General features: G+C 34.9%; 1 protein-coding gene across 5 annotated transcripts in view; it reads right to left on the bottom strand.

Moving 5' to 3' along the window:
- Lrba (LPS responsive beige-like anchor protein) overlaps positions 1-13290 on the bottom strand; it is a 701372-nt gene that overhangs the window by 666574 nt on the left and 21508 nt on the right. The gene's annotated exons all lie outside the window — the stretch shown is intronic.

Raw genomic sequence — 13290 nt, 5'->3', positions numbered from 1 at the left:
CAATTCTATACCTAGAAGACCCAAAAGGGTCTACAAAAAAACTAGTAGAACTAATAAATGAATTCAGCAAAGTGGCAGGATATAAAATCAACACACATAAATCAAAGGCATTTCTGTATATCAGCGACAAAACTTCTGAAACGGAAATGAGGAAAAACACTCCATTCACAATATCCTCAAAAAAAAATAAAATACTTGGGAATCAACCTAACAAAAGAGGTGAAAGATTTATACAAAGAAAACTACAGAACCCTAAAAAGAGAAGTAGAAGAAGATCTTAGAAGATGGAAAAATATACCCTGTTCATGGATAGGCAGAACTAACATCATCAAAATGGCGACATTACCAAAAGTTCTCTATAAGTTTAATGCAATGCCAATCAAAATCCCAACGGCATTTCTTGTAGAAATAGATAAAGCAATCATGAAATTCATATGGAAAAATAAAAGACCCAGAATAGCAAAAGCAATTCTAAGCAGGAAGTGTGAACCAGGCGGTATAGCGATACCAGATTTCAAACTATATTACAGAGCAATAGTAACAAAAACAGCATGGTACTGGTACCAAAACAGGCGGGTGGACCAATGGTACAGAATAGAGGACACAGAGACTAATCCACAAAGCTACAACTATCTTATATTTGATAAAGGAGCTAAAAGCATGCAATGGAGGAAGGATAGCATCTTCAACAAATGGTGTTGGGAAAACTGGAAATTCATATGCAACAAAATGAAACTGAATCCCCTCCTCTTGCCATGCACAAAAGTTAACTCAAAGTGGATCAAGGAGCTAGATATCAAATCAGAGACTCTGCGTCTGATAGAAGAAAAAGTTGGCTCCGATCTACATATTGTGGGGTCAGGCTCCAAATTCCTTAATAGGACACCCATAGCACAAGAGTTAATAACAAGAATCAACAAATGGGACTTACTTAAACTGAAAAGTTTTTTCTCAGCAAGAGAAACAATAAGAGAGGTAAATAGGGAGCCTACATCATGGGAACAAATTTTTACTCCTCACACTTCAGCTAGAGCCCTAACATCCAGAGTATACAAAGAACTCAAAAAATTAAACAATAAGATAACAAATAACCCAATCAACAAATGGGCCAAGGACCTGAACAGACACTTCTCAGAGGAGGACATACAATCAATCAACAAGTACATGAAAAAATGCTCACCATCTCTAGCAGTCAGAGAAATGCAAATCAAAACCACCCTAAGATACCATCTCACTCCAGTAAGATTGGCAGCCATTATGAAGTCAAACAACAACAAGTGCTGGCGAGGATGTGGGGAAAAGCGTACAGTTGTACATTGCTGGTGGGACTGCAAACTGGTGCGGCCAATTTGGAAAGCAGTATGGAGATTCCTGGGAAAGCTGGGAATGGAACCACCATTTGACCCAGCTATTGCCCTTCTCGGACTATTCCCTGAAGAACTTAAAAGAGCGTACTACAGGGATACTGCCACATCGATGTTCATAGCAGCACAATTCACAATTGCTAGACTGTGGAACCAACCCAGATGCCCTTCAATCGATGAATGGATAAAAAAAATGTGGCATTTATACACCATGGAGTATTACGCAGCACTGAAAAATGACAAAATCATGGAATTTGCAGGGAAATGGATGGCACTAGAGCAGATTATGCTTAGTGAAGCTAGCCAATCCCTAAAAAACAAATACCAAATGTCTTCTTTGATATAATGAGAGCAACTAAGAACAGAGCAGGGAGGAAGAGCAGGAAGAAAAGATTAACATTAAACAGATACATGAGGTGGGAGGGAAAGGGAGAGAAAAGGGAAATTGCATGGTAATGGAGGGAGACCCTCATTGTTATACAAAATTACATATAAGAGGTTGTGAGGGGAATGGGAAAATAAATAAGGAGAGAAATGAATTACAGTAGATGGGGTAGAGAGAGAAGATGGGAGGGGAGGGGAGGGGGGATAGTAGAGGATAGGAAAGGTAGCAAAATACAACAGTTACTAATAGGGCATTATGTAAAAATGTGGGTGTGTAACCGATGTGATTCTGCAATCTGTATTTGGGGTAAAATTGGGAGTTCATAACCCACTTGAATCTAATGTATGAAATATGATATGTCAAGAGCTTTGTAATGTTTTGAACAACCAATAAAAAAAAAAAAGTCACTTTAGGTGACGTCTGCCACATTTAATAGGATGAAAGTCACAAATGCCTGCCCAGTCTCTAGTCAAGAGGACATAAATCTCACCTCTACTCACACTGTAAGAACATGTACAACAGGATATACTGTCACAGCCATATTGAAAAAAATCCTATCTGCCTCAGAAGTATTTTTCAAATGCTAAGTATGCTCAAAAGTCCGACCATCCTCCCTATCAGTGATACAGTGCACTAATACAATATGTACTAATTTACCCATGAAGCACAGACATTTAAACATATGCACGCTAAAACTGAAAGGCTGAGATTTTTTAAATCTAGATACAAACTCTTTTGTTTTCCTCCTCTCCCTACTTTGGAAATTACTCCATAAATCATAAATTTAACTTCTTAAAAAAACAAAGTTTAGTGAAATAAACAATGATTTTAAAGTCAGAGCTCTTAACTAAAACAAAACTAGACAAGGAAACAAAAGATTAAATACCATGGTCTATTATTTTTGAAACATCTAATTTTCATATTTTTGCATTTCTGATACAGAGTGTATATTACATATTAGACTTGGTAATATCTCTGTTAGCCAGGCAGGACTCCTATACAAGCTTATTTATTCTTGTGGTATGACTAGACAATGTAACCATTATTGATTAAAAACAACTTGAGTATCATTTGAGAAAGGAATATGAATCTAATTTGTTGGTCTTGAGAACCTTCTATTAACACCTTCTGATAAAATCAAGAAAGCAACTGCATCACAATTTGAAAAATGGATGACCAATACCTTAAAAGAAAATCCAGAGATGATAATGATAATAAGACTTTTAAAAAAAACTGGGGACTGAACCTAAGGATGCTTTATCACTGAACTATATTCCCAGCCCTTTTTATTTTGAGACAGGGTCTCACTAAGTTACTTAGTAACTCACTAAACTGCAAAAGCTAGCCTCAAATTTGAATCCTCCTGCCTGGTCCTCCTGAGTCTCTGGGATTACAGGCATGCACCATTGTGCCTGGTATGAAACATTCTTTAAAAAGCTATAGCACCAAGCTGGGCCCAATGGTGGATGCCTGTAATCCCAGTGACTCGGGAGGCTGAGGTAGAAGGATCACAAGTTCAAAGCCAGTCTCAGCAAAAGTGAGATGCTAACAAACTCAGTGAGACCCTGAATCTAAATTTAAAAAAAAAAAAAAAAATACAAAATGGGGCTGGGGATGTGGCTCAGTGGTTGAGTGTCCCTGAGTTCAATTCCCGGTATAAAAAAAAAATAAAATGCTATAGTACCAATGTTTTTGATGGCCAAGAATGACACAGACACTAAGATCAAACAGTGATTCAAAGTGGGGTATATTATGCATGTCTATAGTTCCAGGTACTGGGAAAGGCTGAGGCAGAAGGATTGCTTGAGCTCAGGAGACTGAGGCCAGCCTGGGCAACACAGCAGAGACACCCATATCAAAAAAAAAAAAAAAAAGTGATTCTTAACATTTCAACTTTACTTATCAAGCAGTTTTACAAAAAACATGAACAATCCATTTTGCTTATAATTTCCTTTATATGTACACACAGAAGAGACACAGTAAAAATTTATGTCTAAGTGTGAAAAGAGTGTTTTCAATAAGTATAAAATAAAAAATTTGATAAATAATAAACAAGATATAATGGAGGGAAAAACACCATTTATGATAGCTACATGAAAGGGGAAAATAATTAAGAATAAACTTATTAAGAAAACTATATAAAGAAAATAATAAAGCCAGGCATAGTGATGCATGCCTTTAAGTCCCCACTACTCGAGACACTGAAGCAAGATGATCACATGAATGGCCCAGGAATAGACAGAAATATAAAACAGAAAGTTCAAAATAGACCAACTACATAAAACTTCCAAGTATATGAAAAAAATGGTATTCCAAATCATTGGGGCAAAGTTGGTCTTTCTAACAAATACTATTAAGACAAGTAAGCAGTCATTTGAAAAAGAAAAAAACTGGATTAATTCCTCATACCATACAGAAGAAAAAATTCCATTCCGGGTACGATGGCACACGCCTGAAATCCCAGCTGCTTGAGAGGCTGAGACTGGACAATCGCGAATTCAAAGCCAACCTGAGCAAAAAGCCAGGCACTAAGCCACTCAGTGAGATCCTGTCTCTAAATAAAATACAAAATAGAGTTGGGAATGTGGCTCAGTGGTCCAGGGCCCCTGAGTTCAATCCCCAGTACCACCACCACCATCACCACCCCCCAAAAAAAGAAGACAACGAAGAAGAAGAAAAAAATTCCAAACTGATCAGAAATCTAAATGTAAAAAAGAAACTATGCAAAGAATAAAAGTTTGGGTGAATTTACATAAGCTGAATGTAGGAAAGGTCTTTCTAATTTTGATTAAAAATTAAGATGCAAACAAAGGAAAAGATTACTAAATTTAACGTTAAAATAAAAACCTCTGATGTCAAAACATCATAAGCAAAGCTAAAAAACAAATATCAACTGGTATAACATATTTGCAACATAAATCATTGGTAGAAGATTAATATAACCTCACTGCAAGAAAAAAAAAATTTTCGATTGAAGGGTGAATAAACACAAAAACCCCATTGAAAAATGAGCAAAAGACAAACATGTAATTTACAAAAAGATGAAAAAGCCCTTAAATATGTGAAAAGATACTCAAAATGCACTCATAATAACAGAAATTGAAATTAGAATTACATTGAAATACCACATCCCAGTCATCAGAATGGCAAAACATCAAAAGCTTGACAATAAACACTTGTCAATAAACAAGCACTTTTAATAATTACTAGTGGGAACATAAAATGGTACAACTCACATGAAGGTAAATATGGTGATATCCAACAGACCTATAAATGCTTTTACACTGCTACTAGATAATCCAGTTGTAGAAATATATCCAAAAGATACACATCCAACAATAAAAATACATTTGAACAAGGTTGTTTATGACAAGATTATTTTGGCATTATTTGGAGACTATGTAATTGACCAAGAATATAAGACCAGTTGAATAAATTATGGCATATACACACCTCAAAAAACAACAACAACAAACCATACAGAAGTAAAGGAAGTTCTCCAAAGACTAATATGAAGTGATTTCAATTGAAGGGAAAATGGGAAAGTTCAAAACAGCAATGCCAGGTACCAAAACCACTCAATAGGGAAAAGACAGTCTTTTAAATAAATAGGGCTGGGAAAACTACAAACAAAAGAATAAAGATGAACCCTTATCTAGCATATACTAAAATTAACTAAAATGAATCTATTGTCTAAATGCAAGACCTAAAACTAAAAAATTCTTACAAAAAAATAGGGCAAAAGTTTTGTAACATTGGACTTGTTAATGACTTCTTGGACATGACACCAAAGTCATAGGCAACAACAACAACAACAAAACAGACAAACTTGGTCTCATGAAAATTTTAAAATTTTTGAGCTTTAAATCACTATCAAGGGCTAGGAATATAGCTCAGTTGGTAGAGTATTCGCCTTGAATGCACAAAGCCCTGAGTTTAATCTACCACGGCACCACAAAAAAAATAAATCACTATCAAGCCAGGTATGTGGCACAGGCCTAGAATCCCAGAGACTCGGGAGGCTAAGGCAAGAGGATCCCAAGTTCAAAGCCTGCCTCCACAACTTAGCAAGACTCTCAGCAACTTTGTAAGACTCTGTCTTCATAAATAAAAAGGACTGGAGATTTAGCTCAGTGGTAAAGTACCCCTGGGTACCAAAAAAAAAAAAAAACACCATAATCAAGCCATGGCAAAAGTTCAAAAATAGGCAAATGATTTTTCAATTTCAATACATTTTCCCAAATAAGATACACAAATACTCAATAAGCATGTGACAAGATACTGGGCACCACTAGTCATTAGGGAAATATAAAACTACAATGACATAACATCTCACATCCATGAAAATTGCTCCTGTTAAACAAGAAACAAAAAATGTTGGTGAGAATGTAGGAAACTAGAACCCTTGGTGGGAATTTAAAATGGTGCAGCCACTATAGAAAATATTGAGGTGATTCCTTAAAAAATTAAAAACAGAATTACTATATGATTCTGCAATTCTAACTCTGGGAATATATCCAAAGGGATGGAAAGCAGGGTCTCAAAGACACATCTGACAGGTTGTTTTTTCCTTTTGTTTTGTGTATGGGGATTTTGGGGGTTTGGGATTGCTGAGGTTCTGAGTTGCTGAGGCTGGCCTTGAACTTGTCATCCTCCTGCCTCAGCCTCATAAATTGATGGGATTACTGGTGTGCAGCACTGTGTCTGGCCCAACTTTACTATCTTTAAGTGTACAGTTCAGTGGGAATCAGTACATCCATACTTTCATACAACTATAACCACCATCCATCTCCAGAACTTTTTTTTTTTTTTATCTTGCAAAACTGAAACTCTATACCCATTTAAACATTAACTCCTGGGGATGGGGTTGTGGCTCAGAGGTAGAGCACCTGCCTCACATGTGAGAGGTACTGGGTTCAATCCTCAGCACCACATAAAAATAAATAAATAAAATAAATGTATTGTGTCCATCTATAACTTAAAAAAATATATTTTAAAAAATTAACTCCTAATGATTCCTGCCCCTAGCCCCTGGCAAACAATATTCTACTTTATGTCTCTATAACTTTGACTATTCTAAGTACCTCATGTTAAGTGGAATCATACAGTATTTTTCATTTACCATCTTGTTAGGTTCGGCCATCTTTTAGCATTTGTGAGAATTTTCTTCCATATCAATCCTTACAAATTCTCTTCATTATATTTTATAGTTGTATGGCGTTTTTTTTGTTTGTTTTTTTATTTTTGTGTGTATGTGTTTTTATATGCCATGATATTCTTAAACCTGATAAATAATATTTTATTTTATGTATAATACTACATTTTGCTTATTCTCTTTGTAGACACTTACTTCTACATTTTGGCTATTGTGAATAATGTCTCTATGAATGTGGATATTTACAAATATCTGGGCTAGGGATAGAGTTCAGTGGTAGAGTGCTAGCTTAGCATGTGCAAGGACCTGAGTTCAATCCCCAGCACCACCAAAAATAAACAAATAAACAGATAGACACAATCCCAAACCAAAAGAAATACCCAAACACAAAACAAAAGGAAAAAACAACCTGTCAGAAATGTTGTATTAACAACACAAATAAATTATATTTATATAATTTATATATATATATACAATTTATATATATATAATTTATATATATATATATATATATATATAAATTATATAAATATATATTCATCCATTTGTCCGCATCATAAAAGACAAAAATAGGCTACGGACAGAAAATTTCACCTTTCCTTATCTCTATAAATCACCAATTGAATAAATAAAATAGAAGAAGTAAGACCAGTAGAGTTGAGGGAGGGAAACAGAGGAAGGGGAAGGGGGAAAAGGTACTAACATGGAACAGATTATATTCCATGTATATATGATTATGTCAAAATGAACCCCACTATTATATATAATTATAATGTACTAATAAAAACATTTTTTAAAAGAGGCCAAGGAAATATTTCAGATAAAAAGAGATTAAAGAGACATAACAACAAATCAACTGAATACCTTACCTGATCAAGTATATACCTAACCAATGTAGACTGGATCATGATGAGAGGGGAGGGAAATTTTACTATAAAAGATGTTATTGAACCAACTGACAAAAATAATAGTAATAATGGAGTACCCATGATGCATTAGAAATATTGTATCAAACTTAATTTACTGGCTGGACACAGTCCTACACACCTCCTGTATTCCTAACTACTCGGGAAGCTGAAGCAGGAGGATTGCAAGTTCCAAGCAAACCTGAGCAAGAACCTGTTTCAAAATACAATAAAAAGGGATGGCAATATAGCTCAGTGAAAGGATGTTTGCCTAGCATGTGTAAGGCCATGGGTTCAACCCCTAAAACTGAAAAAAAGAAAAAAGAAAGCAATTTCATAGTTTAATAATGTTTTCATCTCTTGGTTATATATAAAATTATACATATTATAATTAACAGCATTTTATAGACTCAATGAAAAAATATGTGGTCAGGCACCAAAAAAAAAGTTTTCTTCATCTAACTAATAAGCTCTTAGAAAAAAAGACAGAAAACCCATCATGCACCCTAGATTAAGGCTATTTGGAGGCAGAGAAATTTAGTGTTATCAATCTGGTTTTCAAGCAACAGGACCTTCAGTAGTAACCGTTCCTAAGACTCATTCTATAATATGTGTGCTTAATTACAATTGTAAAAGTAGCTACATGTATTTTGAGGAAATTAATGTATAGCTATTAAAATATGTAATATGTTTTAAATGAGCTACAAATATTATAAAAATAAAGCACTCCTTGAAAATCAGGTTTAGAGGAAACTGAAAACTAATTGGTTTGATTGGCTAATTAATTGGCTAATAGATCAACACCCAAATTAAATACTGATAAAGGATAAACTCAAAACAAAACCACAAAAAAAATCAAGGGTAAGAAATGTAAGATTACAGTAAGTCTGGGATTCAAATATAGTAAGAACATAATCTGTCAAAGAAATACCCTTTAAGATATAATAAATGCTAGGATTACCAGACATTTTTATTTCATTTGTACTTGCTAAAAAGAGAAATCCACAGGATAAAGAAATATAGGGATAGTAGAGGATAGGAAAGGCAGCAGAATACAACAGACACTAGTATGGCAATATGTAAATCAATGGATGTGTAACTGATATGATTCTGCAATCTGTATACGGGGTAAAAATGGGAGTTCATAACCCACTTGAATCAAAGTGTGAAATATGATATGTCAAGAAATATGTAATGTTTTGAACAACCAACAATAAAAAATTTTAAAAAAATAAAAATAAAAAATAAAAAAACAAAAAAAAAAAGAAATATAGGTTTCTTTTGTAATCTGCCTAATTTTTACCACCACATTTCTACTTTTGGAAAGAACTAAAGAAAGATCACTAAGATGAAACAAACGACTATAGAGGACAGAAAGTGAATAAAGAAGCCACAGAACATAGGGCAAGCAATGCTTTATCTGTAAAACCAAGTAAAGCAGAAGACTGAAGGTAACAGAACAAAGACAAGTCATTGAGCTGGGAAAACAACCTGAATACCCACATTGTGACCTGTGCATTTACACAAATGACAAGTGCAGAACTGGAAAGTGGAGAAGAATGTATACTAAATTTCTAAAGAATTACATTTTTCCATACCATTTAAAAATTCCCTTTCCAACTATAGATACCAAATGTGAATTCAGTAAACATCCTTTTTTTTTTAATGTATCTATCTGTTATGTCAAATGAAGAAGCAAAACTGAAATGACATTGTTGCACAGGTTACCTCCAACTCAGTCACAAATAATTTACTATAAACTGTTCAAGTATTCTTATATTATCTCCTCTAAATTTCTTCTTTTCAAAGATGTTAAAAATTGAAATATACATTGGAAGAATATTCTTTTCAAATTTTATATTTTTAGCAGTATGAAAATAATTTTTTGATTAAAAAAAGATACACAGAGACAGAAAGTAGAATGGTGGTTGTCAGGGACTGGGAGAAAGGGAGAAATTGGAGTTGTTTAACAGATACATAGTTTTCATTTTACAAGATGGAAAGAGTTCTTACTCTTGAGGCTCAGAGGAGAGAGAGGCTCTGTTCAGGACTGGCTGGACAGCAGAGTAAGGCTTCACCCTCGGGGGGGAAAAAATGAAAAGCATTCTGGAGACAGATGGTGGTAATGGCTGCACAATCATAATCCACACACTTAGTGTCACTGAACTATACACTCGACAATGGGTAAGAGGATAAGTTTTTTATATACATATGTATATAAATAAGTTATATATAAATACACACACAATTTTTTAAATGGGGGAGGGAGAATGACAGTTTACAACCCAATATCAAGGGGTAAAAGAAGTCCTACAGAAACCAGACTAAAGAACTCAAGCCAGGCATGGTGGCATGTGACTGTAATACCAGTAACTTGGAGGCTGAGGCACAAGGACTGTAAATTAGAAGCCAGCTTCTGAAACTTAGTAAAGCCCTAAGCAACTTAGCAAGACCATGTCTCAAAATAAAAAATTAAAAGGGCCAGGGATGTGGCTCAGTAGTTAAGCACCCCTGGGTTCAATCCCCAGTACAAAAAAAAAAAAAAAAAAACAAAAACCTCAAAACCTACCAATCTACAGTCATTTGACAAAAGGACTAATTATACTACCTAATACAATAGCTCTCAAGAGCATCATTACATTCATTATTAAAATAACATAAGAAACAGTCAATAGCCAAGCTAATTAATACATGAGTTATTTCAAATTTGGCTAAATAGTTTTTAACTTATATATTGGCACTTAATGAAACAGGATTAGGTACCTGCTGGGCATTAAGAGAAAGCAGAGAAGCAGAGGAGCAGGGTTTAGGCTGCCAGGTTGTGAACGCTGCGCTGAGTTCAAGCCAGTAGGGAGGCTTGGAACCACGCCAGCATAGGTGAGGAAGGCAAGGGGGAGCAACAAAGAATGCCAAGGAGTGAAGCCCTGGCCTAATGCAATCCCATCCTCCAATGTTTGGCTGAAGAAATAACTAATAATTAAGGAGACACAGATACTTCTTTTAAAGATACACCACATTTGATAGGACCTACCTGTTAGATGATAAAGAACTAAAATAATACATTATTCCAATTCCACTGGTTTTCTTTTTTTTTTTTTTTAAAGAGAGAGAGAGAGATTGAGAAAGAGAGAATTTTAATTTTAGTTTTCAGCGGACACAACATCTTTGTTTGTATGTGGTGCTGAGGATCGAACCCGGGCCACACGCATGCCAGGCGAGCGCGCTACCACTTGAGCCACATCCCCAGCCCTCCACTGGTTTTCTTGAAAACCAAATGAACCAAATGCATATTAGTTTATATTTTATAATATATGTGTGTATATAATTCTGTACCAAATTAGTACACTGATATCAGACAGCAAAAAAGCGATCAATTTTCCACATATTAAGTTGTACATACTTAATATAAATGACAGTGAGCAATGCTACCACTGGTAATCACATTATCTAATTTGATAAACTAATTTGATACACACGACAGAATAAAAACAATTCTGGGAGGGGAGTGGGAACCCACAGAAAAGAAGGGTTATAATACATACTGCCAGTTTAAATAAGTTTATAGAAAATAATATGCTCACAATCCAGAACCACAGTTCAGTTTGAATTCTGGCTCTGCACTTTAGCTATGGTTTTGAGACATACAATGGGCTTAGTTAAGAAAACCATTCATGAAATTGTGAAAATTAAAGTGCGTAAAATTGTGCCTGTTCAATAAATGGTAATAATCATTGGTTTTTATAAATGGAAAATATCACATATAAGAAATGAATTTCCAAGTTATTCACTGAAACAGGATGCTTAATATCCAGATCTTCACAGTTCCTACCTAAGACAGAAAAAGGAAGAAAATCTTAAAATCACTCTTTGTAACATAAAATGAGAAGGGGGAAAACATATCGATAGTAAAGATTTGAAGAGTTAGAAAAATTCAAGGAATTTTTTTTTTCAAATTAGTTTTATTTGGGGGTTGCACCTAATTCTGTCCTCTAGTAATAAAGTCTGAAACATTTCACTAATGAGAATACTAAGGTAATAAATTTGTTCCCTTAAAAAAAAAAAGAAAAAAATTAATTTCATTTAAAATGATGTACCAACTATATACCTAGAAATAAAAACCAAAAAACCTGCATTAACTATCAGATTCTATCAAAGACATAGTCTACAGAAAAACATTATAAAACAAGATAGTTCTACCATAAAAAGTTAGAAAAGTAAAGTTTTAGTTCCTCAATGCACCTAAAATAAATACTATCTTAGTATATTTAGCTCTAATACAGGTTTATTATGACAACTTCATGAAAATGAAAAACAATTATGTTCATAACATATGGAAAACTTTTTATTTGCATTAACTAAATGGGACTTATCCAAGTTCAAAGACTTTTCAAAATACAAAACCATAAAGTCTAAATGGAGCTAAACAAAATAAGTAAATCTGTGCCAAATCAAGAATTTCCAGGTTTCAATACGAAAGGCAAGTATATTTAATACATTCCAGTAGAAAAAGTTACCTCCTCTGGGTTGTTAAATTGCCAAAGTGCATCCCTATGAGGAGGACTAATTACAAAAAGGCATTCTTTGAATGTCTCCTACCAAGACTGAGGGCTGAACTTCAGCCTCCACTAGCAATTCTTTGGCCAGGCACACCCTAAACAACCATAACTTGAAGGCTTTTAATAAAGAGGTAGCTGGTATGAACTAAATATTTATGTCTGCCCTCCCCTACCCCTAAAATGAATATGCCATAATCCCCCAAGTATTGCTATCTGGAGATGGAGCCTTTGGGGAAGAAAGTGGGATTACATTAGTCATGAAGATGAAGCTTCATCTGGAATTAATACCTCTAAAAGAGGATGAGACACAAGATCTCTCTCAGCACATGAGGGATTACTAATCACAACAGAAGGCTAGTCATCTACAAATAGGAAAAAGACCTTCACCAGACTCTGAATCTGCTGGCGCCTTGATCTTAGACTTCCTAGCCTCCAGAACTTTGAACAATAAATGTTTGTTGCGTAAACCACCCTCTCTATAGTTATTTGTTACAGCAGCCTGATCAAACTATAACAGACTAGCCAACAATTTGCATAAGACATTAAACTACACACTGACATTGGTCACATAATCCTCATTTTCACCCTATGAAATGCAAATTACCAGCATTTTACAATCAAGACAATGAAGCTCAGCAAAGTTCGTTCTCCTAATTCCATTGCTAGGCAAATTCTTTGTTTTTGGTACTGGGGATGAATCCAGCACATGTGCTTAGCACACTCTATCAATGTAAGGAGCATCTGCATAGACAGGCTAGAACATGCTGGGACTCACCAAGTTGCTGGCCATAAGGAACAGTAGCCATTGAACTACTTAGTCATGTCTGCTTGCAACTGATAAAGAGCTGTCAGGGGCACTAGCCATAGGCATGCTTAGCAATGACTGGTTACAGTGATAGGGAGCACAGCTCCATGGACATGCGCA

Source organism: Marmota flaviventris, chromosome 7, assembly GCF_047511675.1.
Source record: "Marmota flaviventris isolate mMarFla1 chromosome 7, mMarFla1.hap1, whole genome shotgun sequence".
Lineage (NCBI taxonomy): Eukaryota > Metazoa > Chordata > Mammalia > Rodentia > Sciuridae > Marmota > Marmota flaviventris.
Note: the sequence above shows the minus strand (reverse complement) of the source record. Positions and strands in the feature narration are given on the sequence as shown.